Source organism: Bos grunniens, chromosome 9 (assembly GCF_055505025.1).
Source record: "Bos grunniens cultivar Pamir isolate PY7600 chromosome 9, Bosgru_T2T1.0, whole genome shotgun sequence".
NCBI lineage: Eukaryota > Metazoa > Chordata > Mammalia > Artiodactyla > Bovidae > Bos > Bos grunniens.
This window is the reverse complement of record NC_141173.1, coordinates 87,408,428-87,427,137: the sequence shown is the minus strand read 5'-3', so window position 1 is coordinate 87,427,137 and position 18,710 is coordinate 87,408,428. Positions and strand designations below refer to the sequence as shown.

Genomic DNA, 18,710 nt, shown 5'->3' with positions numbered 1-18,710 from the left:
TAAGGACCAGAAAATGCATCAAGAGGACTGAAAATTCTACTAAGCAGCAAAAACAGACTCATAAAGGAAGTTTAATATTAATAATTCAACTCAATTAGAACTTAGATAGTCATTATATTAAAAACTCAGAAACTTATTTACTAGGCAGTGATGAATTCCAAGTAATAAATCAGGGAAAGAGTGCTAAAGCAGACATTAAACAATGATTCATTCAAAAAATACTAAGCATCTACTCTATGCTAGGCACAAATTCAGATTTCACAAATTCAATGGTAAAAAAAAAAAAAAAAAGATCCTCAAACAAGAATTTACTTTTAGACCATAGACTAGAATCAGGGACCCCTGATTCTCATTCTGAAACTCTGGAACAAAAACAGAACAGGAGGTAAAGTTAGGGTGGAGAAATGTTCTCAGAAGGCAGTAAGTCATATAAAACATTATAAAGAAATAGATTTGGAGCTATTTATATATATATAATCTACATAGTATATATAAAAATAGCATTAAAAGCTCTATATACATAAAGTCTACATGGAAACAGATTTGGGGATAAGTTTCAATTGTCTTATTTAGAATATTTGTTGCCCAGTAATACTAGATGAATGAGGTATTACTCTACTCATTGATTAATGTTTTAATCACAAACACTTCATAAAGTTTTATTTTTCTTCAGAGAGCCCAGCCAAGTTGCCCCATTTACTTTATATAAAAATAAAAAATGTATCTGTGAATATCCCAGAAGTGGATGGGTGATAGTAGTAATGGTGGTTAATATTACTCTAAGTAATCTTCTTGGAAGGTTCCAAAAGAGGGCAACGGGAATGCAGGTGGGAAACAAGAGACTGCTCTCCACGCATTTCAGTCTCTAGTGCTGATTATGACCAGATAGAAATTACCTTTCTTAAAGGGAAGTTCTCAGACTAATAGCAATGGAATTCAGTGAGTGAGTGAGGGGGGAGGATGAGTGGGTGGGACTGGCACAAATAAAGGAATAGTCTGACAGTGCCATGCTACTAAAGTATCTTGCCCAAAACTCAACCCTCTGCCTCCCACACACTAATATATCTATATGTTAATTACTAATAGTACAGGACTGATTCTGAAGCTAGAAATCTCAAGGCTTTCAATTCTTTTCCTCACCATATACAATCAGTGGCAAAGCTCTACTGATTACTCCCACAAGTGTATCTCGCATTAATCCCCCTTCTATTCCCACAACATCCTTGTTCAGGTCCCTGCTATCTGGACAACTGAAGTAGCAGTAATCTCTTATCTGATAGCTTACTCCACTCTTAGGTCTTCTAAGCTATATTTCAGAGTGGCAACGAGATTTCTAGTTCCTGAATCACTGCTGGATCATGTCATTTTCCTTCCTAAGAGAGGTAAGAGATTTTGCAGAATTCAACTGCAATGAATTTCAGTAGAAGGCGATGACATTGACCTAGGGAATAACAGAAAAGAGACTGGACAGGAAGAAAGGAGACGTAAAGACCAAGAACTTACAACAAAGGAGTTAGAAAAGTTAGATAAAATGCAAGAAGGAACGGGTCCAAGAAAGTCAAATGAATAAGAGGTATAACAATAAAGTTTTAGTTTATTATTTTTATAACAAATAGTTTACAATTTTGTAACAATGAGTAAGATCATTTATTTATGCGCTAAGCACTAGGTCAAATGATTTATAACACATTTGCTCATTTAATGTTCTCAAGAATCCTCAGCTGATGACACACTGGTCTCTCCCAGAGAAAATAAGGATTATTTTATATAGCCCCCCTGTCTTTCCACAACAATGCCTAAAACAGAGCACTAAACAATTTATATTCTGACTATGTTGGTGTCAACAATATCAGAAGAAAGCCGTTTTTCCTATAAACTTCATTAATGTTTCCTGGACTAGCACAATATATACATGTATATACAGATATATACATGGTTTTTCAGGTAGCTGGACAGGCCCTCGTGGCTCAGACGGTAGAGTCTGGCTGCAATGTGGGAGACCTGGGTTTGATCCCTGGTTCGGGAAGATTCCCTAGAGAAGGAAATGGCAACCCACTCCAGTATTCTTGCCTGGAGAATCCCATGGACAGAGAAGCCTGGTGGTCTGCAGTCCGTAGGGTTGCAGAATCGGACATAACTGAACGACTTCACTTTCTTTCTTCTTTTCTCAGGTGGGTCAAAGGTAAAGACTCAGCCTGCCAATGCAGGAGATGTGAGTTTGATCACTGAGTTGGGAAGATCCCTTGGAGGAGGAAATGGCTACCCACTCCAGTACTCTTGCCTGGGCAATCTCATGGACAGGGGAGCCTGCATGTTGCAGTCCATGGGTTGCAAAGAGTCAGACATGACTTAGCAACTGAGCATGCATGTACAGATATATACATACATGTACATAAACATACACACACAAAAAACACACACTAGAGATTTGGAAATAAAATACTATGGCTTTCAAAAATAACTGTTCTCCTGGGGCTTAAATATGAATTGGAACAGAAAAAGCTCAGGGTATTTTTGTCTTATAAAGCTCAAAGGAGAAAAGGTATAGGAAAATGTTTTTTAAAATATATATAATCATCACTGAAAAGAAACATGGCTTATACCTCTACCATCAACCTGGAAGTGAGGGGGGACTAGGTAAAAGGAAGATCAAAGTTACTTTCTTCTAAAATGTGTATAGGAAATTTCCAATGAGATACTACTATAGACTAATTAAACTCTAAGCCCAACCTACTATTTACAATGTATGCTCTGCATACAAGAAGTCTAGGCCAGGTTTAGATTTTGCAATGTGTGTGTCTGTGCACTCAGTTGTGACCAACTCTTTGCAACCCCATGGACTGCAGCACACCAGGCTCCATATGTCCATGGAATTCTCCAGGCAAGAATATTGGAGTTGGTTCCCTGGTGGCTCAGAGGGTAAAGCATCTGCCTGCAATGTGGGAGACCTGCCTGCTTCTATCCCTGGGTTGGGAAGATCCCCTGCAGAAGGAAATGGCAACCCACTCCAGTATTCTTGCCTGGAGAATCCCATGGACAGAGCAGCCTGGTGGGCTACAGTCCACAGGGTCACAAAGAGTTGGACATGACTGAGTGACTTCACTTCACTTCGCCATTTCATTTCCTCCTCCAGGGGATCTTCACGATCCAGGGATAGAAATTGCATCTCTTGTGTTTCCTGCACTGGCAGGGGGATTCTTTAAAACCGCTATTACTATGAAAAAAGAACGAATAACAAGGGGCAAAACGCACGTTGTCACTGCCCTTGGGCTAGTAGTGTCGCTATGTTTGGTGTACTTTCCGGGGGTATAGTGTTTGCTTGAGAGAGTCGGGGCACTACTCAGAAAAGACTTGACCATAATTGACACTGTGGAATCTCAAAAACACACTTTCAAAAGCAAGTAAATCTAATAGCTTTAAACTTTAGTAATGTGTGTGTTCACTCATTCATTCATAAATATTTACAGACAGCTTACTGTACTAAGGCATTGTACTAATGCTGTAAAACCTTATTCAGTGGGAGAAACTGAAAAATAAACAGAATATCATAATGTAATATGGCAAACCCTCCAATAGGGGAAATAATGTGCTAGAGATATTTATATTATAAATAAGAAAAGATCATTAATTAGCTACAACAGAAAATGTCATGCTACTTAAAAAGCATTTTCCTGAATACCTTAATAGGAAGAAAACATATCTGAATGGAACTCAGAGGATATCTTTTTATCAAGTTTGTAAACTGAGGCTCACCCTTTCCCTTTACCAATTTAATTCTGGCTCTAAGTCAAAGGTCTTAAAAAAAAAGTCTCTGCTATCTATTTTGCATTCTCGTTTTTAATTTTTGTTTTTGATCTGTCTCTCTGGCTATCTGTTTTCTCTACAAAAGAAATGTTGCCTCAGAGAGGCTCTCAGCCACTTAATAATAGTATCAAAACTTGTCTACAATATGCATAAACTTTTTACTTTGTTTACAAAGATTTAGGACAAAGCTCTCAAAATTAATAAGGCACATGTGTCTATACTACTATTATAGCCATCTACTTATCAAATAAACATGATTAAATACACATTACAATAAACATATATCTCCCAAATTGTCTCCCAATCACATAATTTCTGGTGCATTCAATGTGAGATAAGGCAACAGTGTTAATAAACAAAACAATCCGAATTTTCACAAAGTTTTTCATGTGCTGGGATAATCATGTTTTTTGCTAATAAACCTTAAATAACAATATAGTAAAAAGAAAAAGGTTATAGGTAAAATTTTTAATAAATATCACTGTAATTTCTCATACATCAACTCAACTGATGATTCTAATTTCTATTTCCAGCCTGAATTTCTTGCTTGCATTCCATTTTGTATTTCAAATTACCTACTTGACAGGTCCAGTTAAATGTCTAGTAGGCCTTTCAAAGTTAACATGTCCAAACAAAAACCCTCTTGATTGTCCAGCCCAACTTGTTACTTCACTGTCTTCCCCAACTCAGTCAACAGTGACTCTGTACTTTCAAACGCTTAGGCCAAAAATCTCTGAGTACTCCTTGACTGCTCTTTTATGCCTCAGATCCAATTCATCAACATATCCTGCCTGCCACTCAGGGTTTGTAACATATCCAAAACCTGCCCTCTTCATGCCATTTCCTCTTGTTACTGTGGTCCAAGCCACTATCAGCTCTCATTTAGATAACTGCAGTAATTTCCAATATGGCTTCCCTGCTGACATCTTTGCCCTGCCCTTAGAGTTTATTCCACAAAGAGCTGCCACAGTAAATCTTTAAAAAGGGAAGTTACCATCAGTTAACAGTTTAAATAAGAAAAACCATATGACCGTATCAATTGACACAGAAAAACCACTTGAAAAATTTCAATACCCAGTCATGATAAAAACTCAAATGAGGAAAAGACAGGCACCTACAAAAAACCTACAGCTAACATGTACTTAATGGTGACAGACTTAATGCCTTCCCCTAAGATCAGGAATAAGACTAGCTTGTCTAATCTCCCCATGCCTACTAAACATAGTACTGTAAGTATTTATCAGAGCAGTAAGGTCAGAAAAGGGAATAAAATTCATTGGAAAAGAAGAAATGTAACTGTATTCACAGATATATTAGAAAACTCACACAAAAAATTACTAGAATTTATTAGTTTAGCTAAGTCTCAGGATACTGAATCTACTCACAGAAATCAACCACATTGTTATAAACTATGATAAACAACTAGAAACCAAAATTTAAAACACAGTATCATTTATGACTGCTCAAAAAAAAAAAGTGCCTAGGTACTAATCTAGCAAAACATATATAAAATGTGTGTCCGTTAGAAGCTATAAAATGCTGATCAAAGAAATTAGACAATCTAAATATAAGGAGAGATAAACTCTGTTTATGGATTGAAAGACTTAACAAAATTAAAATATCAATATCCCCTAAATAGATCTAAGGATTTAATGAAATTCCTACCAAAATTCCAGCATTTTTTTAAATAGATCCTAGATTTTACATGGAAAGGAAATGGAATAGTTAAAAACAATTCTGAAAAAGAAGAATTAGGGAAATTGTTTTAGGACTTACCATACAGCTATGGTTATCAAGAAAATGAGATACTAGTACAGGGATAAACACAAACATCAATGGATCAGAATAGAGAATCCAGAAGTAGACCATCATAGCACAGCCATCTGATTTTTGACAAAGTTGCAAAATTAATTCAATGGAGGAAGGGTAATTTTTTTTCAACAAGTGGTCTTGCAACAGCTGATCATTTCACAGACAAAAAATGAAATTCAATCTAAACTTTATAGCTTTAAGTGAAAATTATGTAAAAATGGATCACAGATCTACATATGCAAGATGTAAAGCTTTTCAGAAAATTTTTAGAAGAAAACAGGAGAATATCTTTGGAACCTAAAGTTAAGGAGATATTAGACTTGATAACAAAAGAACAATTCATAAAAGAAAAAAGATAAATTAGACTTCATAATTGCTTTTTCTTCGCAAAAGCCTCCATTAAGAAGATGAAAAGATAAGCTACAGACCAAGAGAAAATATTTGCAAATCACATATTTGACAAACTGTTTCTATCCAGAATATATAAAGAACTCATTAAACTCAACAAGAAAACAATCACATTAGAACATAAGCAAAAGACCTGAACAGACACTTCACAGAGGATATACAGACATCAAACAAGCACGTGCAAATACATTCAACACCATTAGGGAACTAGAAACTAATGTTACAATGAGTTATCACTACATATCTATTAGAATGGCTGAAATAAAAAATATCCTGACAGTATCAAATGCTGACAAGGATGCAGAGAAATTGTATCTCTTACACACTGATGGTGGGAGTGTAAAATGGTTCAGCCATTCTGGAAAAGTGGCAGTTTCTCATAGAGTTAAATATATATTTATCATACAACCCAGCAACTGTACTCCAGGGGGACTTATCCTAGAGAGACGAAAACGTATTTTACCTGCAAAACTGTTCATAGCAGCTTTGTGTTTATAGCCGCAAACTAGAAACACAAAAGTCCTTCAGCCAATGACTGAACTAATTGTGGTATATCATACAATGGTACCCTTCCAACTTCCTCCCTGGAGAAGGGAATGACAACCCACTCCATTATTCTTGCCTGAAGAACACCATGGACAGAGGAGCCTGGTGGGCTACAGTCCATGGGGTCTCAAAGAGTCGGACATGACTGAGCAACTAAAACACACACTCACAAAAGTACACTTCTTAGAATTAAAATGGAAGGAACCACTGATACAAGAAACAACTAGAATGGATCTCAAGGGTATAATGCTGAGGGAGAAAAGCCAATCTCAAAAGGTCACACAATGTATGATTCCATTTTTATAACACTCTCCAAGTGACAAAATTACAGTGATGGAGAAGAGATCAGTGGTTAAGGCTGGGTAGTACAGAGGAGTTTCTTTGTGCTGGTGGAACAGATCTAGTTCTGTATCCTGACTGTGAGGATTATATGAATTTACATAGATGAAAATAATATAGAATTACACACACATAGCCACACTCAAATCATATTCTAACAAGTGAGAGGAGGGGAAAAGGCAAATAGCTCATGTTTTAAAATCCTTCAGTGGCTTCTAAGCTCATCCTAAATACTAAAATCCCTACGACAATCTAAAGGCACTACATGAAAAGCACATCCTCACTAGGATCTCATCTACACTTCTCCCACTGTCAACTCCAACCACACTGGTCTTCTTGCTCTTAGAACATGGCAGGCATGCTCCCACCTCTCTATTTAGAAAGTTTTCTCTTTATTACTTCACTCAGATACCTGCTCAAATGTCATCTAGTCAGAGAAGACTTCCCAGCTGTGACCACTCCCCCCACACATAAAGTGATGTCTTCTTCTTCTCTCTCTATAGGACCATAAAACCATAAACAGAACTCAAATATCCTCCTCACCTGTGCCCCTGGCATGTTCTTGTATTGATGATTGGCAGGCATTACACTTTGCACCCAGGTACTCAAGCCAGGGCGTGTAAGATTCTTACCTTACTTCACACTCAGTATGCTCAAATTCATCACCCACTCTTCTCCTTAATTACAGCCTTAACTCATCTCTTCATCAATTCTCAAATAATGGTTATAAAGCTACCTCTTCCACCCCACCCCCAGCTCCTAAATATTCTCTACTCTAGGGCCAGAGAAATCTTTCTAGAATGTTAATTTAAGCATTCCATCATTTATGGGATGAAGTCAAATCTACTTTATAGAGATTTATACAAGTATTTTCATGCTCCTCTCACTTTCCACCTCACTTCCGATTAACCCACCACTGGTACCTAATACACTGTACTGAGTAGGCGTGTCCTCTCCTACCTCCATCCTTTACACATGTTGTTCTGACTGAAATGGCCTTGCTTCTCCCAAATTCTCCTCTTCCTTGCCTATCTGGCACACAGATTGTGTCACTTTTCCTAGGAAGAACTCCCTCTCATATCTTTCCTTCCCTCACAGGGTCGGACACTCCCTCCTATAGATCCCTGACGTGTTTTACATCTAACCTGGTCACTGCATTTGCTAAAGTACTATACTAGTCTGTATACCTGTCCCTTGAGGGCAAGGACATATCTTACCCGTCTTTCCAATCTCACCACCTAGCAAAGTACCTGGCACACAAGCAGGACTCAAAACTAATTCAAAACTACTGGATAGGTGAATTAGGTTGACTCAGGGTGAAAGGATGAATCAGGCAAGACTTCTTGGGTTAGTCAGCTGTTGTGCACAGGTGTATCATGGAAGGCATATGAAACAAACTCTATGGAGTTTCTATTCTTTTGGTCATGTACTACCCTACAGAAGTTGAAGTACTGATTCCGCAGCTTGGTTAGGCTAAGATCACCAGTTCCATTTTCCCGTGAACCAGTTTCCTTCCTCAAAAGAATACAATGGATTTATTTCATTCACAAAGCTACTGCAAGGGCTCTGAACCGTCATCCTATAAATTCACACCTGTGTTCACGAAGAGAAGGAGGATGTCTCACTCAGGGCAACCCTTACCTCAGCTAGAAAAATCTCAAGAAAAAGAAAAATCAAGCTCAACCAACAGGTGTCAATAATTTTCATCTGTAAAAAAGAAGAATTGGCTTTGTGCAAATGGAAAGTTGTTTTGAAACCTCATTTCCACATGTTTCTTTTTCCATTTCCTTTGAAAATCATCATAAAGCAGCAAACAGCACCTAGGAAGTACAGTCCAGGTTCCCACTTGTCACAAGGCAAACACCAAATCACTCTCAATGCAAATACACAGTGCCTGATGTCCAACTTTTGATGACAGTGATCCCTTAAGATACCTTGAGAACCTTTTCTCTTCAATTCTAGTGACTACTTAACTGTGACCCCTTCATACATCAGCTTGCGTCCCAAAAAGCAGATGCTTATTTTATCTGGTCATCAATAGTCTTTTAAAAAGTAACCCAAGCAATTTTACCACAGTGTGCTCAATGAATTAAAATGCAACACATACCCTGTTCTGAATTCTTTCTAAAAAGTAGATTTTCTTGCCTATATTACTATCTTCTCTATAACTATTTTCTAGTGATAACTCACCACCAATAAAAGCTAATGAAAGGAAAATGTTAGTATAAGCATAACTGTGTAATACAAGTATACTACTAATCTGTTAAATGTTATTTATACAAATAGCAATTAATACTCATTAGTAGAGCAAAATATTCTACAACAACCACCAGTTTGATGAATTAACATAAAAAACTTTTAGAAAAAATCAAAGCAAAAAAATCAGTCAATTTAGTAATAAACATCAGGAAATTTAGCACAATGTTTTCTGAATGTGAAATATGGACATAGAAAATAATATTGAATTTAAAAAAATATTGGTGATGTTTTATTTCATCCTTGGTCTGAAGAGTTACTGTAAATTAAATAATAAAGAAGTTACTTCCCTTTTATTTTACTTGTTGAGAAAAATGAACTGAACAAGTATCCTGAAAGAAAAACCTAACAAAACTAAATTCCAAGAGTAAAATTGCTTCCCATTATTTAAGTATAGTTAACTAAGTGAAAATTTACTTTTTTGCACTTTTTCACCTCAATAATCCACTGTTATTCTCCCAGAATCTGTCTTCTGCACTAGCCAAATAGACAAGTTAAATGATCAGATCAACCCCCCAGAAACTCTGAAGTTTCTGATAACAGCACTAATCTCTAGAATATACCTCAGAGTATGTGATATATTGCTTTTGACTTACTATTAACATTGTGGCAAGTATGGGCACCGGCTGGTTGCAGGGGACACAAATTTTCTTTAACAGATGGATTCTTTCGAATCATTTTATTAAAAACAATCAGCATTCATGTACTTCCACCAAAACCTTTTAAATCCTACACTTTGTTACTCTTGTTTCTCTCTGTGGGACGTTCCAACCTCTACTTTATTATTTGGCTTCTGAGGCTTGTACAAGGACTATGTTTTATTTTTTTTCTTAAGTGAAACAAGAATGCCATTGTCTTTAATAAGGCAATTAAAATATTACAAATTCTTAAAATGCCCTTATCTATGTTGTACCTGTTTGTGGATAATCAAGACTTTCTTTCTGAAGCCACTCAAGCTGACACCTTGTAGTAGTATCCCTTTCCAGTGGTAGGCTTTGTTACAGTTCAAAACAAGCAAAATCCCACAAGAGTATAAAAATATTCAATTGCAGGTATTTCTAGATCATTTCTAAAACAAATTTGAATATCAAGCAATTTGTTTCTATAAATCTTCAAAAAAATTTTGGCTTTTTTTTAAGCCAAGAAATAATTTATATAAATAATTTATATAAATGACTAAAGATCTTAGACCTTAGGGAAGTTTTCAGTTTTAGGAAAGCTAAAATTATTACTGTATTCATTAGGCAGAGAATAACTTGTCACAGAACAGGAAAAAGTTGACTGATGCTAAGATTTAAACATTTGAAATACGGTTACTGGTAAGGGTGGGGTGGGGTGGGATTTTTTTCCCTTTTCTGTGAAAACACCAATATTCTCCACATCATAAGAATGTAAGAAATTGACTGAGCCATTTAATTTATAATGTCAGTATAAATCTACAGTTTCATTGAAATTGCCTTAGAGAGACAAACAAGAGATAAACTTGTCTTTTAAAGGTTGGTTAAGAGTGTAAAATTATGCCTGAATTATTTTTTCTACTCTGCTTTAAAAATTGCTATTCACTTTTTTACTTTAATGTCAATAACTTTATATGAATAGGTTCACAAATACTAATCTAGTTGTAAATAACTGATTTCTTTTCTTCCTTCTAATCTCTAGGATCTTTTTTCAAACTTTTGGCTAAACTGAAAGAAAAAAAAAAAAAGGCATTCGGAAGACTCTGTGTGATACCTCAGTCTGTGCTTAAAACAAGAGATTTAAAGGCTTAAGTCCAGCGCAAGCACTTTTCGAAATCAGAAGGTGATTACTACCAAAAAGAGCTGTGATAACAAAGGAACACTATCACTAAGAGTCGTTCAGCACTGAACACAAAGCATTTCTTGAGCTCCAAAGCACAGGCCAGGCACTGAAGATATGGTGAATTCAAGCCTGAAAGGAAAATGAGACATGGTCTGTCCTTGACAAACTCAGTTGAGTGATTTCCCAGGCTAAAAATGAGAAACAAATAACTGCAATGTGATCGACCATTCCACTCTTTCTTCAAAAAACTTATCCACAATTAGCATTATTTTCTCTTTGTAAAGTTTTCCTTAATATTTTGTGAATACTTTGGATTACCCCTATCACACAATAAAGGCATAATCATTAAAGAAAAAGTGAACATTTATTGAATACTTAGACTGCGCTAAACGTTTCACGGTGTTTCCACGGAGCCTATAAAATATTTTTATCTACTTCTCAAAATGCTGATATCCAGCTCATTAATAAGATCTGTCACCATGTTTCTTCATCATAAAGACTAGGTTTACTCCTGACAGCATACTGATTCAACAACATGTACAAACTCTCCAGAAAGTTTGACTACAAATTACAGCTGAGTTTTAATTAACCTTTCTACCAGAGAAGAGTGGTAACTGTTCAGATACAACGTGTATTAAACGATGTCCCCCACAGTGCTGTGAAAGCTTCTTGGAAGGGTTACCAACTTCAACTATGTCTGTTTTATAACAGAACTCCAGATAAGCAACAGACAAAAAAGTTCCAATTTATCAAGCCCCTTCTATAAATTAGATAATTTACATAAAATGTATAATTTATCATAACCTTATAGATACACTCATTCTACAGAGATGAAAATAAGCTCAAAGAGGCTGAGAAACTGTAGTTGATCTCAAATCACAAAGCTATTAAGCAGCAAAATCAGGATTCAAACCAGTATAGCAGACTCCAAGTTTTCTATTGAGCCAAAAAGCAGCTTTCTGAAGCACTACCAACACCAAACTGCTATTAATTAAAACTCTGAAGTATAAACATAATGTCGTTCCCAAGTTATGAAATATATTCTTAAAAGAAAAAATTTATGTATGGGAGTTTTTGTTTCTGAAATCAAATATAATATCCATTATGCAGTTTTTAAAAGAGCAGATAGGCAATGTCTGTTCCCCAACTCCCTTTTCTGTCTTAGGTTTCTCCACAGTACTTTTCTTTCCCAGACACACTTGATTTTCCTCATTTATTATGTCTTCCACTACTAAAATGTAAACTACATGAGGACAGAAATCCTGTCTGTGTTATTCACTGCTGTCATCTCCAACATCTCCAAAAGCCCTGGCACATAGTAAGTGCTCAATAAATATTTGTGAACCAACAGAAAACTTGACACCCAGTAGGTATTCAACAAATATTAGTTTCTCTTTTCTTTTACTATGTAGGAAATACTAAAAAGGCTAATGTTAAGATATTAAAGGCCAAAAGAAATTTACCACTTCCTTGATATCAAATTTTGAGCTGAAACAGATTAGAAATCCAAGAGAATTTCTTGTTAAAGTAAAATGTTAAGGCAAATTGACAAAAGACACATTCAGCAAAGTTTGATTTAGAAGCACCCTCTATTGGGGTCTACATAAATTATACTTCAAACAAAGCACTTTTTAAAGTGCCAAAACTTAAATCAATTTTCATAGAAATCCTTTGTTGAAATTAATATTCACAATTTTGATTTGTGGCAATTCTGACGTCTATCTCCTTCCAAAACATCAACTTCTCAGCTGACACATTTTACTGGGCTTTTTAACAGGAGCCCATTCCTTTAAAAGATTCAGAAATTAGAAACTAAGCATATTTTGTAAAATGAGTCAATAAAAATCAGTCTAAATGAAATGAGCAACTTTAATGCTGAAGGCTAGTATTAAGTACTACTTAATACCAAACAATGTGTTTTAAGGAATGGAATACTTAGAAAAACTAAGAAAAAGAGAGCCATTCTTAATCTCTGACTCTATCAAGATCACAGGCAAGTTTAGTAGTTAGTTAACTAGAGGGAACATGGGCTTCCCTGGTGGCTCAGATGGTAAAGAATCCGCCTACAATGCAGGAGACCTGAGTTTGATCCCTGGGTTGGGAAAATCACCTGCAGGAGGGCATGGCAACCTATTCCATTATTCTTGCTTGGAGAATCCCATGGACAGAGGAGCCTGGTGGGCTATACAGTCCATGGGGTCGCAAACAGTCCGACATGACTGAGTGACTAAGCATATCACAAAGGGAACATAAAGCACAGTACTGGATACCCCTGAGTACTTACTCAGGGATTTTAGCTTTCTGATTAAGTCAGCGTCCTTGGTTCAGTGGTAAAGAATCTGCCTGCCAACACAGGAGATGCAGGTTCAATCCCTGGGTCAGGAAGACCCCCTGGAGAAGGAAATGGGAACCCACGCCAGTATTCTTGCCTGGAGAATTCCATGGACAGTGGGGTCTGGCAGACTACAGTCCATGGGGTCACAAAAGAATTGGACACGACTTAGGGAGTAAACAACACTCTGTCATTCACCATAAAAAATGAAATCTTAAAATACTATATAAGTATTCTGGAAATACAAGCCAGAGGCAAAGAAGTAAGAACATATGAATACATATGTTTAGATTTCATATGATTTCAGTCACCAAATCCTTATCATCTTAATACAGAGGATTAAAAATTACTTACTACTAGCATTCCAGCATTAAAGTTATGCATTTCATTTAGACTTTCACTTTGATTTTTATTGGCTCATTTAAAAAAATATGACACATAGATTGTGAGAGTCTGTCAAAAGATTCAGACCAAATCTCCTTAGAGCAGTTCAGCATGATCACTTTCCTGTGCTTGGCACCCAGCACCATTCACATCTCCATTTTCCTAGTTGCCTAAAATTGTTCATCTAATCCTCTACTAGCATCTTCGCCCCTATCCTCTTCCTCATTACTATTTTGCCCCATTTTCACATTTGCCTCTGTTATTATCTCATAATCCTTCTATTTTACAGAGTCCCCGTCTTAGATGGATCAAATCAAGATGACATAAGTGACATAATGGAAAAGTGCTACTATTGTTCTCCTTTGGGTCATGGGAGCCTGGCCAGGTAGAGATACAAAGGAACTGAAGCTTTCCTGAATTATAGTTTAATTCACAAATTTTATATGTTATAAAGATCATCAGGAACTTTTTCCCCAAAACATCTACAACAATGTAAAACATTGCCTTTTAACGTATGTTGATAATTGTTAAAAAAATAAAATTTTAGTCTTGAGTGTATACAATTAAAAAAAAACACTGTTTCAGAAAATTCACACATTCCTCATGGGACTTTTTTGGCACGGAAACCCACAAAGTTTCATGTAAATGGTGTACATTACACCTATTTTGCACAGTGCCATATGTTCATAGATACATATGTCGATTTTATCCTAAATAGTATTTTGAGAAAAGAATTTTCCTTACAGAGAAATGTACAGAAGTATAATAAATTTTTATTTCTGTCAAGACATAAGACTAATCATTTTAAGACAGTTACCCAAGTGTAATGTGTTACTAATACTAAATGAGCAATACTCAGTAATAATGTAATTGGGGATCTGAGTAATTTTTACTTTGCAGTTTAAAAACCTCCTGATTTCATTAGATGCAATAATTATATGCAAGTTTTAAATAATATCATTAGTTGAAGGCAAGTGCTTCTTTTCAGTAAAGAGAGGACCAAATATAGGTGTTAATTCAATCAGACCAGATTAAGTTAAAACATTTTTCAGAAAATTTCTATCAGATGAGAGAGGCTGTTTACACACTTAACAAGTTACAAAAGCACAGGTCGCACTGTGTGACAGTTCACTAAAGAGAAGTGAAAGGCATGTATTTCATCAGTGTTCCCTGAGAATAGTGTTGAACTCAAAAAAAGATATTCCACTTGCCCAAAAGAAAAATGAAGTAACATAGTATATGCAGTAGATGACTTACTCATCCAATTAACACATTCAACTTTCAGTTGATCCTTTAAAGACTTAAATATTAAGCACCCTCTATTAGAAACTAGTAAGATTTAAGGGGGAAAAAAAAACCAACAGAAGTTCTGAATCACTGGAATTTTTATTCTATTTCCTGTTAACACGCTGATAGTGCCATCATTCAATATATTTGTTCCATACACTTTTTTAAAAAAGCTATAGATCCTTTTTAAACTTGACCCTTTTAAAATTTGTAACTCATTTATCTAACAATTCCTCCCATTGTTTCTAATTTAAGTGCTCAGCCAAAGAGCACAACAAGATGAAAAGCATGTCTGTCTTTATTAGAAAATGTAATGGTTTCAAAATCTAAAGTTTCAAACTGGGATTAAAATCAAGCACGATTTCACTGTTACAAGGAATTCAGTTATTTTTAAAAAGGTGTCAATACTCTGCCACTGTACGAGGAGTGTGGTAAGCAGTAGTAGTGTAAAAACTGAAAGCAAAATTCTGTTCCATGCCCACCAAAATTCCCGGCCAAATCCGAAATTGCATAATGAGCAACATACTCTTTAGAGTGAGCTAAAGCACAAAGTGATTCCTTTCATAAAAATGTGAATCAACCTGACCTTAATAGTCTGACACTTTTACAAACCTACCTAAAACAGACAAAATGGATGCAAAATTATACTGCCTCACTGTTGCCTCAAATACGACCTTAGTGTTCAAGAACTTTCCAATGAAATAGAGCACTCAAAACAGCCTCGTACTGGCGACTCGAAATTCACGGACTCCTGAGAAACCCCCGGGAAGCTGCAAATTCCCTCCACCCTCCTGGAAACCCCTCTTATCAGAAACATTTGAAGAATTTCTCCACAACAATTAAGCTGACTTGAAGAATGGAAACCTAACATCTCAAATATACTATATATGGAATGAAACATGGCCAAACACATAAATACGAACGCACACGGTCTCTGACACTGTGGTACACTACCCTGCTCGGGCCATCCCACAGCATCAGCCACAGAAAGATACACCTGTCACCTGTTCGGCGATACCCAGACCCTTCCAGCCTTCCTGCCACAACCACAGTCTTAGGGTTTGAGACTGATCGGACAGAAAGCTAGAATTATCTATCCACTGAAATCTAGGGGCCACAAGTTCCCAGAAGGGCTGGCTCCCCACTTGAAAAAAGGCTGCAGAAAACCAATATTGGAAAGGGAAACGACGATCTCCCCTCCACTAGCACCACCAGATTCCCTCGGTCTTTCCCTTCGCCCCGAAGTCATCTTGATTCGGGCCACGACTCTCCCCCAAAAGCGTTCTCCTTCCCCCAACCCCCATCTCACACATGCCAAAGGGGCGGACCGGGGGGCACCCGTGCAGGCAGGGGCCCTCCCCACCCCCCTGGCACCCTCCCCCACCCGGGGCTCTCCTGGCGCCCGACTCCAATGAATCTCCCCCTCCCCCTACACATTTACTCCCCCGAGCCCAGGCCCGACCCGATGCTCCCCACCCTCGGCCGCTCAGGAGGACTTGGGGGGGCCTCCCTCTCTACCTCGCCACTGGGGAAGGAAGGAGGCGGAGGAGAGGAAGAGTGAGGGGAAGAAGCGGACGCCCCGCAAGGGCCTCGCGAGTCGGCAGAGTCCCTTCCAGATGAAGGGGGGGGCTGGTGCGGGGAAATGAGGGGAGAGCCGGGACTGGGGGGTCCCGCCGAGGCCCGGCAGCGCTGTCCGCTTACCCTTCGCCGCCGCCGCCGCCGCTTCCCCCTCCTCCTCCTCGGCCGCCGCCGCCGCCGCCTCTCCCACTAGGGCAGCCGTCTCCACCGTCGCCGCCGCCGCCGCCTCCACCACAGCCGCCGCCAGCGCCGCCGCCGCCTCCGATTCCACCCGGCAGGGGGGACACCTCAGCCCTCCCTCCCTCCCCGCTCAGCCCCTCCGATCGGCCGCCGCCGCCGCCAACTCCCTCCGGCCGCCGCCGCCGCCGCCGCCGCCGCTCGTGGCTGAGGGGGAGGGGAGGGGGGTCGGGCTGGGTCGCCCCGCCGGCGGCCGCTGCAGATCAAAAACGATGGCTGGGTGGCGTCGCCGCTCCCCGTTTCTCCGCTCCAGCTCGCTCGGCCTCCCTACCTCCCTCGGCCCCCACCCCCCGCGCGCTCGCCTGCCCTCCCCCCACCCCCCCAGCTCTCGCTTGCTCTCGCCGCGGCTCCGCCAGCCCAGTGCAAATCAAAATACTGTCACACAATATGGCGGCGCGGCCGCCGGCAAACACCGCGAGATCTGCAGCCGCCGCTGAGGCGGCGGCTGTGACGAGGCCTTCCCCCAGTCGGGTGGCGGGGGAGCGGCCGGCGGCGGCGGCAGCAGCAGCAGCGGCGAGGGGATGCTCTTTCTCCGCCCTGTACCCCTCCCCCGACACTCGCAGCCTCCACGCCCGCCCTGCGAAGGCTGGAGCGAGGAGGTTGCTTGGCCGCCCGGATAGGCGCGGGCGGCCGCCGGGGCTGTGCGGGAACGGGCGCCTAGGCAAACGGCTCCGGGAGGGCCCGGGATCCTACTTTTGAAGTTTTATCCCGGCCGCCGTTACTTGGAGGGGTGTGTGTGTGTGTCTGGAGGGAAGGAGCAGGTTTCCACTCCCCTCCCGCCCCCAACGGGGGCCGGTCGCAGTTTGGGTTGAAAGGAGAAAAGACCTCCGCTCCCCGCGGCTCGGCCCGTCCGGAAGCGGGCGGCGAGACCTGCAGGGCAGCCGGCCTCGCTGCGCGGGAAGGGGGCCCCGAGGTCCCGGCCGGGGGCGGGCCGGACGCCGCGGCCGCCCCGCGCTTGCTCCCGGCCGGGCCGCCGAGGGCGGCAGGTGGGCCTGCGGCGGAGGAGGGTGTGCGGCGACTGCGGGGCGGAGACACACCCCCTCGGAGGCCGGCGGCTAGGAGGCCTCAGGCTGAGGCGGGTGACCCGAGCGGGAGATCGGCGTAGTCCCGAGGACGTGCGGGAAACGTCCTAAAAGGCTCGGAGCTCGCAGCTTCGAGTCTGGAAAAGAATGTTGGGCTCTTGAGTTTTCTTGAGCGCTGGAAAGAAAACCCAGTGTAAATGCTGCGAGGGTTTTGTTGTTTCGATTTTATTTTAATTGCACGTTCCTAGAAGTCCTAGAAGTTGAGCCAAAGACACTTTTACTTGGGGGGTGAGGGCGGGAGGAGAAGGAAAAACTTGTTTCTATCTTCTTAAAGAAATATTTGTTTAATTTCCCCCTGAAATAAAACGTGTTCAACACTCACACATTTCTCACAATGTAAGATATTTATTTAAACATTCGGCGTTTTAATGGTGTCCAAAACACTACAGCATTTTTTTTTTTTGGTCCCTGTCCAAAATGTCCATCTCCCTGCCAGTTTCTTGAAACGATTCTTACTCCCCAGAAAAATCCTCCAGAATGAGCGCTGTGGTTACAGCCAGAGCCTTTAAGCGCGCGTACACACACACACACACACACACACACACCCCCCTTTAAGAAGTACAGGCTTCTCTACACATACACATACACACACACACACACACACACCCTTTAAGAAGTACAGGCTTCTCTACGGTTACAGCCAGAGTCTTTAAGCATGTGTAGAAACACATACACACACACACACATTCTCTGTGGTTAAGGTACTTTCGCCAGTATCATTTAAAAATCCTTGAAATATTGGGATAGGACACCAGTTCAAAACTTTCCTCACATCAAAAGCCGAAAGTACTCATTGTTACGTACTATATCAGAATATTTTTCTATTGTCGATATCATTAAGAGGA

The 18,710-nt window shown here is 39.9% G+C and overlaps 1 protein-coding gene across 5 annotated transcripts in view; it reads right to left on the bottom strand.

Annotated features, from left to right (window-relative positions):
• TAB2 (TGF-beta activated kinase 1 (MAP3K7) binding protein 2) overlaps window positions 1-17,123 on the bottom strand; it is an 85,620-nt gene extending 68,497 nt beyond the window's left edge. For 2 of the 5 annotated variants that reach the window (XM_086318227.1, XM_086318233.1), the window contains exon 1: window positions 16,670-17,061. The gene's annotated coding sequence lies outside the window, so the exon portion shown is untranslated. Of the gene's footprint in view, window positions 1-16,669 lie in introns of all 5 variants that reach the window. The other 3 variants (XM_086318228.1, XM_086318234.1, XM_086318229.1) reach the window with 3 other exon arrangements.
• Between the last annotated feature and the right edge of the window lie 1,587 nt (window positions 17,124-18,710).